This window comes from Elephantulus edwardii, unplaced genomic scaffold (genome assembly GCF_000299155.1).
Source record: "Elephantulus edwardii isolate Elephantulus edwardi_28Jun2011 unplaced genomic scaffold, EleEdw1.0 scaffold00346, whole genome shotgun sequence".
Classification (NCBI taxonomy): Eukaryota; Metazoa; Chordata; class Mammalia; order Macroscelidea; family Macroscelididae; genus Elephantulus; species Elephantulus edwardii.
In genome coordinates this window covers 990,418-998,657 of record NW_006400096.1, presented here as the reverse complement: position 1 = coordinate 998,657, position 8,240 = coordinate 990,418, and the positions used below count along the sequence as shown (strand labels likewise).

At 40.1% G+C, this 8,240-nt stretch overlaps 1 protein-coding gene across 2 annotated transcripts in view; it reads left to right on the top strand.

The window, feature by feature from the left end:
- ARHGAP44 (Rho GTPase activating protein 44) overlaps positions 1-8,240 on the top strand; it is a 229,362-nt gene that overhangs the window by 160,018 nt on the left and 61,104 nt on the right. The gene's annotated exons all lie outside the window — the stretch shown is intronic.

Sequence of the window (8,240 nt, the reverse complement as noted above, 5' to 3'; positions counted from 1 at the left end):
GTGCGATTGGCACAGGACAGAGCGGAGTTTAGGGCTGTTGTACATAGGGTCGCTATGAGTCGCAGGCGACTCGACGGCACATAACAACAACAAGAACAACAACAAGCTGAATTCCAAAAAAATGGTATTTTGAGTCAAAGACTGTATCTTTTTTTCCCCTTAAACAGGCTTTGACAATCAACTTCTCTCAAACAAAGTTGCAGTTCACTCTCCCACCAGCATTATATATACATACTCTTTCCTCCTAATATCTGCCCCTAATGTGTGTTGTTACAGTTTTCGTTGTTTGCCAAACTGCTGGGGCAGAGGGAGCAATCCATAGGTTATTTCCATTTCCATAAATATTAATAGTTGTAATGAGAATTGCCTATTGGTATAAAAGGCCCTGTATTTTCTTTGCTTTTTTTTTCAAAAAATACCTATTCATGAAGGTTCTTTGCCTATAAAGAATATGAGACTTTTTCTTTCTGTTATGGTGCACATTTCCCCAAGTATGCCCGTTGTCTTTTGACTTTATGTTGTGGCATCACCCAGTAAGAACGTAATAGTTTCCTGTTACTTCTTTACATGAGTAAAAGACTAGATGACCCACATGGCTTACTAGGAAGGAGAAAGCACCCCCCCCCAAGGTTAAAAACATATTTTTCTTCAATTACTTTTTTATAATAGTTCTCCTTCTTCATTATATGCATTTTAGTGCTTGAAATTTACTTTTCACACGGTGTAAGGCCGAGTGTTATTGTGGGTTTGTGTTTTTTTTCCATGCGGATAACTAGTTTTGTCATACAGTTGTTGTTCTGTGCTGTTGAGTTAGAACCGTCCCATAGCTGACCCTGTAGTAGGTTTTCACAGGCAATTAATTACATGAGAAGAGATTACCTGTCCTTCTCTTGCAGAGCAGCTGGTGGATTTGAACTGATTGCTTTGGGGATTGCAATGCAGTAGCATTGATTAAATAAGCCACCTCTCCCGCTGGAGCTCTGGTGGTCTTGTGGCAAGAAGCTGCATTGCAATACAGAAGACATGCGGCTCAAGAACACCAGCTGCTCTGTGGGAGGATGGGCAGTCTCCTCCTGTGTGATTAACTGCCTCTGAAAACCCACCGGAGGGTCAGCTATGGCTTGGTTCCGACTGTCTGGTACACTACAACCACCTCAAAATGAAACTCTTACCATTTTTTAAATCCTTAGCTTTATTCCTGCACACTTTGTATTGCATTAATTTGTTTGTTTATTCCTTGGCTAGTATTAAACAATTTCTGTTGTAATGTGTATAGGCCTACCCGTAAGAATATCCAGAATCAGGGAACTCTGGTGGCCTTGTGGCAAGAAGCTGCACTGCAGTTCCAATGGTGTGCAGTTCTAGTCCACCAGATGCTGTGCTGGAGAAGGAGGGACAATCTCCTCCTGTACCAGATCTGATTTGATGGTACATACAGACAAAAAAAAAAAAAAAGAAGAAGAAGAAGAATATCCAGAGTTTAAAAAGAATATCCAGAGTTCACTGTGTGGTTTTATGAGCTGGATTGTGAAATTCATGGCATAGATGCAACAGACCAGTAAATATAACAGAGAAAAAAAATAAGAGTTATCGTGCTAAATACTTCATTTGCTGTACAGACATTACAACAGCAATCAGCGATACTGTAGGATTCCACTAAGTAAATAGGATGTAGCATCCTCATTCTCTCTATAAGAAAGACAGGGCATATTATAAGCATAAAAATGCTTCCCAACCTGTTCATTTTACAAAAAAATTTTTACACAGAAATTTTTTTTTTACAGAAAGAAATGCTAATTGGGCCTCAGGAGTTTGTGCCTGCAACTCCCTTCCCAACTCTCCTAAGCTAAGTCACTAAGCAGAAGACAAACTTAAACTCTCAGGATATCAAAGGGGCAAAAAAGAAATTATCAATATTGAAAAAAAAATTACCACTATTTAAAATCAAATCCCCAAAAAGGTTCTGAATAGAATCAATTTCAAGAAAACAAAGATTCTCACAACTGAGCCAATTGGTAGCATCATAATAGATGGAGAAGAGATTGAGATTATTAACAGTTTCATCTTGCTTGATTCCAAAATCAATACTTTTGGCACCAGCACTCAGTATATAAAAAGATGAATGGCATTAGGAAAATCTACTGTCAGAGTACTGAATAGCAAAGATTTCAGTCTAGAGACTAAGGTGTGCCACTGTGGTTTTTGCAGTTTCTTGCTGTACATCAGAGAGATGGACAATAACTAAGGATGACAGAAGAAGAATCAATGTCTTTGAGTTGTGGTGCTAGAGAAGATTCTTGAACATACCATGGACTGCCAAGAGAACAGATTTATCCTGGATAGAATGAAGCCAAGTTTGTCCTTGGAGGCAAAGAATTTTAAAGCTCCATCTCCCAAACTTTGGCCATGTAGTCAAGAGGTATCAGTCCTTGGAAGAGGACATCATGCCCGGAAATGTGGAGGGACAATGCAGGAAGGAAGACCCCAGATGAGATGGTTGAATTTTAATCAATGTATCTTTAATCACTATTTAGTCACTGAAATACAATCCAAATGACTGTGGAATTTGGGAGATAGTAGATAAAGGGGAACTACAATCATCAAATAAGATTGAAAGATAATTGAATGAGATTAGAAATTATTAGTAGTATTTTCGGTCATAAAATTATTCTTTATAAAGAACAGAATTGACATTACAGAAAAAATTCGATCCAGTTGTAGAGGAAAGCCTGAGACTGTCTCTCCAAAAAAATACTAATGAAAGAACCAAAGAAGGATGAAAATAGTGAAAGCAAAGATGGTAGACAGTGAAGATAGACAATGGAAAGCCAAAATACAGATTATAGGAGGTTCTGCAAAACAGACAAGTCAACTGAGGATTCATAGACAAAACTGACCTGCCATCAAAGCTCCTCATTTTAACTTTGTGAAATTGGAAATCTCAAGTTTTACTTTATATGAAGAAAAAAAAAATTTAGTTCAGTATTTGCAAATATACTTAGCATATTTGAAATAACTTAAATATTTTAATGCCTATCGTTTGCCGTACAGAGGTAACTCATGGTTGCTGTGATGTTAAACACTGTGATACTGATGTGTCAAATGTGATAATGGTTACCCATGGTGGATAGTGTTTGGTGGTGCTCCCCAATTAAAACAAGTGTGGAAACAGGAGTGGCATCCACTTCTGAAATAGCTTGCCTCTGGAAACTCTGTGAACGTGGAGAAATTATGAAAGTTATACAAGTGTTCAGGTCTTTTGTTCATAGGGTCGATAGGAGTTGTCTGTGACTCGAGGGCACTTAACAACACCATAAAAATTACAAAATTGAGGCTAATTGACGTCAGCAGTCAGGGAATCAAAAGATGAATTGCGTTGGGAAAATCTGCTGTCAGGGACCTCTCCAGAGTGCTGAAAAGCAGCAGTGTCAGTTTAGAGACTAAGGTGTGCCTGATCCAGGCCATGGTCTTCGCAATTACTTGCTATGCATCAGAAAGCAGGACAGTGACTAAGGAAGACAGAAGAATCAGTGCCTTCAAATTGTAGTGCTGGAGAAGAGTTTTGAACATACGATGGACTGCCAAGAAAACAAATAGGTCTGTCTTAGTGTGAAACTAAGTCTCTCCTTGGAGGCTAGGATTTTGAAGCTCTGTCTCACATACTTTGGATACATGGCCAGGAGGGACCAGTCCTTGGAGAAGGACATCATGCTCAGAAGGATGGAGGGGCAGTGCAGGAGAAGAAGACCCCAGATGAGATGGATTGCTACAGTGACTGAGGCATTGGGGTTTGATGTGTAGAAATCTGAGACTGGCTCAGGACAGGACAAGGTTCAGAGCTGCTGTACATAGGGTTGATATGGGTTACAGGTGACTCGACAGCACCTGACAGTAACAGCAACATAAAATACTGTTGAGGAAATAAGCATGTTATTATTAGGTGCTGTCGTTTGTGAGTATAACTCATAGCTACCTATGAACAACAGAAATGAACCTCATCTTATTTTGTGCTGTCTTCACACTTCATGACACACAAGAGCACATTGCAGCAGTTACCATGGCAGTCCACCTGGTCGAGAGTCTTCCTCTCCTTTGCTGACCCTCTACCCTTACTAGCATCAAATCCCTCTCCAAGGATGTGATACAAAGCCTCATCATTCTTGCCTCCAAAAAGCACTCTGGCTGCACCCTCTCCAAGATATATTTGTTCTTTTGGCTGTCCATAGGATGTTTAGTGCTCTTCTCCAACACCACAGCTCAAAGGCATCGATTTTTCTTCTGTCATCCTTATTCATTGTCCAGCTCTCATATGCATAGCAAGTGATCAGAAAGACCATAACCTGAATCAGATGTACCTTAGTCCTCAAACTAATATAATTACACCTCAATAATTTGGAGAGGTCCCTAGTGGTAAACAGTAACCATCGCACAGCTCATCCAGTCTGAGGTCATTGGTGTTTGATGGTTCAAACCTATTCCTAAGATGATCTTGAAGTTCAGATGGAATAGATTCAGGAAATCCACATAGGTTTTATAAAGTTAGAAAACATACCCCCGAGGGAGTTGTGGTAGTGGAGCAGGTTAAGTGTTGGGCTGTTCACTGACAAGCCTATGGTCCAGTCCTCCAGCTACTGTAGGGGGATAAATTGGTCATCTCCTTCCATAAAGATTTACAACCTCAGAAATCCGAAGACGTAGCTCTACTCCACCTGGTAGGGTAGCTGTAAGATGTTCAGTACTCTTTTCCAACACCATAACTCAAAGGCATCAGTTCTTCTTCTGTTTTCCTTCTTCATTATACATAGTTGTGATGAAATTGGACAAGTTACTCCAGCTTGATTTAATGTCTCTTAAAACACAGCAAACAGTTACATGAACCTCATCTTATTTTGTGCTATCTTCACACTTCAAACTTCATGACACACAAGAGCACATTGCAGCAGTTACCATGGCAGTCCTCTCCTTTGCTGACCCTCTACCCTTACTAGCATCAAATCCCTCTCCAAGGATGTGATACAAAGCCTCATCATTTTGTATCACATTAGTTTGGTACTACTGTATTTTGTGGTTTGAAGAGTGGCATTTTAGAACTCTTTATTCATAGATAGATGATAGATAGATAGATAGATAGATAGATAGATAGATAGATAGATAGATAGAAGGGCAAGCCATTCGTACAGGAGAAGGTCACATGGCATATTTAAAATCCAGAAGGCTGTGTGTCAGGGTGTTTTCTTTTACCAAATTTATTCAGTCTGTGTGTTTCACAAGTAGTCCAGGAAACTAAGCTTTCCAGAGAACACTCCTCCATTAGGATTGAAGAAATAAGTACTCATTAATAGCCTGCAATTTGCAGGTGACAAAACTTTGTGTTTTAAAAGTGAAGCGAGTTTGGAGCACTTACATCCTGCTTAGTAAAATAGGAAGTCAGAGTAAAAGAGAATCTTTGTTTTCTTAACCAGTCCATATTGAAGGCTGTAGTCCTTGACCTTCTGCAGCAAGCACTTCAGGTCCTCCTCAGATTCAGTAAGCAGGGTTTTGTTATCTGCAGAACACAGCTTGTTGATGAGTTTACCTCCAATCTTGATGCCACATTTCTCCTCAAAGAGCCCAGCCTTCCAGATAATCTGTTCCGCATATAGGTTGAAAAGGTATGGCGATAGGACACATCTTTGGCGCACACCCTTCCCAATTTTGAACCGTGCATTGTTTTCTTGCTTGGTTCTGATGACTGCCTCCTGGTCCAGGTATAGGTTTCACATAAGCACGATCAAGTGTTCTGGGATTCCCATGCTTCTCAAAGTCAGCCAGCTTGTTGTGATCTACACAGTCAAATGTCTTTGCATAGTTAATGAAACATTCCTCTGTTACTCCTTGCTTTCAGCTAAGATCTATCTGACAGTAGTTATAATATTCCTAGTATCCCAGCCTCTTCAACACCCATCCTGCACTTCTGGTAGGTCTGTGTTGATGTGCTGTTCCAGTCGCTTTTGGATAATCTTCAGCAGAATCTTGTTTGCATGTGATATCAATAATATTGTTGGATAATTTCCACACTTTGTCGGGTCACCTTTCTTTGGAATGGGGACAAATGTAGATGTCTTCCTGATTAAGTAACATTTTAAAAGTATAGAATAACAAGCAACAGCACACTTAGGTTTACACCTCGTGGTATTAGTAGTGATCATTGCAGTAAATATTTAACAGTATGTTTCAAAAGCCTTAATGTCCCAATACACAATTCTTTTTTTTCAACTTATTGTTTATAAGGAAGTAATTAATCAGGAATAATTTTTAGCTGTTGAATACTTCCTAGGAAATAATTAATAGCTGGTGCCAAGTTGTACGAATAGTTGTTCATTCATAATAAAAGTAGTAAAAAGCCAGAAACACAGTATTCAACAATAACGACAACAGTCCATCAATGTAATAATGTTTTGGATAGCTATTAGAATGAATACGTGCTTCTCTAGGGGTAAATGAACTACAAAGAAATCAGTCCTAGTTTTTGTAAGGCAAGCATTTGAAAGCATACGTGACTGTTTAGTGTAAATAGGAAATGAACAAGCATCAAAGAATTTATAGACTGTGTTTTTTGTGATAGAAATACAGGTGAATTGGGTTATTTACTCTCTGTTTCTGAGTGTAGATTAGTTGCACAATCATAAAGAAAAGAAAGATTGTTCAAAATACAAACTCTGGTGATTACCATTGAAAGCTTTTCCTTCTGCAAGACAAAATTCAGAACAATATATCAGAACAAAATTGTCTGTTTTCACCAAGTTGAAATATGACTTTCAGCTTCCCACTTTTATTTCTTATTTGCTTTGTATGTGATTCGGAATTCTATTGCTAGCATAGTAGCACAGCGAGGCTTTTGTACCTTTTGAAAAATCTTTTTCATCTTCCTGAGGCCACAGACTGAAGCTGTGCACTTTTCTGATGTTTCTTGGAGAAGCTCGGAGGTTGAGATGGGGGGGAGTGTCTTTGATCTGGCGTTTAGTCCCCCCTCTGTCTGCTGAGTCGCCCACCACCTGTTTCTCCCTGAGCAGAAGTACCCCCTGCCCACTCCGGGGCTGGGGATGGACACTCCTGAGCAGAGGGGTGTTAAGATTGTACTCAACCAAACCCCTTTCTCTTTAGTCCTTGTTGGCCTTAGCCCTGCAAAGGCATCCACTTTAAGGATCCTTCAGCAAAAGGGAGCCACAGTCCTCTTAAACCTCATTTTAGTCCTTGGGGAATTTACCATCCTGCGACTCAGCTTCCTCACTTGTTCATTCATCACATTTTATTAAGGTCCATCTCTGCTCACATTTCTGAGACAGTGCTGGATAGGAAAGAAAGTAGTCCTTCATCTCTTGGCACCTTGATCACAAATTAGAGTTGGTCCTTACTTAAGAGCATTAGATGAAAATTCCACGTCACATTGTGCCTACAACCCCTTCATGCTTCCTGTTCTTTTCCCCTGAAACTGCACCAGACACACACAGCATTGTCTGATCTGTGCTTGAAGCTCTCCAGAGAACAGATTTCCTCCTTGACCACTGTGCCTTGGTTCTATTGCCTGTGTATAAGAAGATCTCTCCAGAAATTTTTAAGAACATCAGAAAAGAAACACATTTCTCTTGCTTGTCCCAGTGTTTTGACCAAGAATGTGTTTAATTGGCAGCTGGCAGGGCAGACATAAGTTATGGGGAGGCTGCAGAAGGATGCATGCCTCCTGAAACAGGTTCGTCCTGAAACACGAGCTGCCTGGTTCCAGCTGTTCAGTGCCTCATACACTTTCTCACCTCCGTGTTTGCATCAGCCTGATTGTAAAGGCTCTTCTTCAACTACCTATGTGGTTCTTTTAAGGATTTGCCTCCCTAGGGTCACCAAACAGGGAAGAATCTTAGAGACTATCTTTTCTTCCACCTCAGCCAACTCTATTGTATAGGTGATAACGCAAACTCAGAGGTGAAGTTTATAAAACACAAAAGCTTACTAACAAATTCTACATCTTGCTAAAGTATGCTGTTATTCTAAATAGTGTGGGTGATTCTGTGCAACTGGAAAGCTCTTCTCTCCTGAAGAGAAGAGACTATATTCCGACAGAGCATGAGCTCGTGGCTGGTGATCCCTTAGAATGCTAACTGGCTGTTGTATTTGTGTGTGATGTTGATGAGCCCAGAGCCGGCCCAGATGAGAGTAGGCAGTTCTTTCTCTGTCCACCTGAATTCCCCACTCTTCTCTGCAATGAG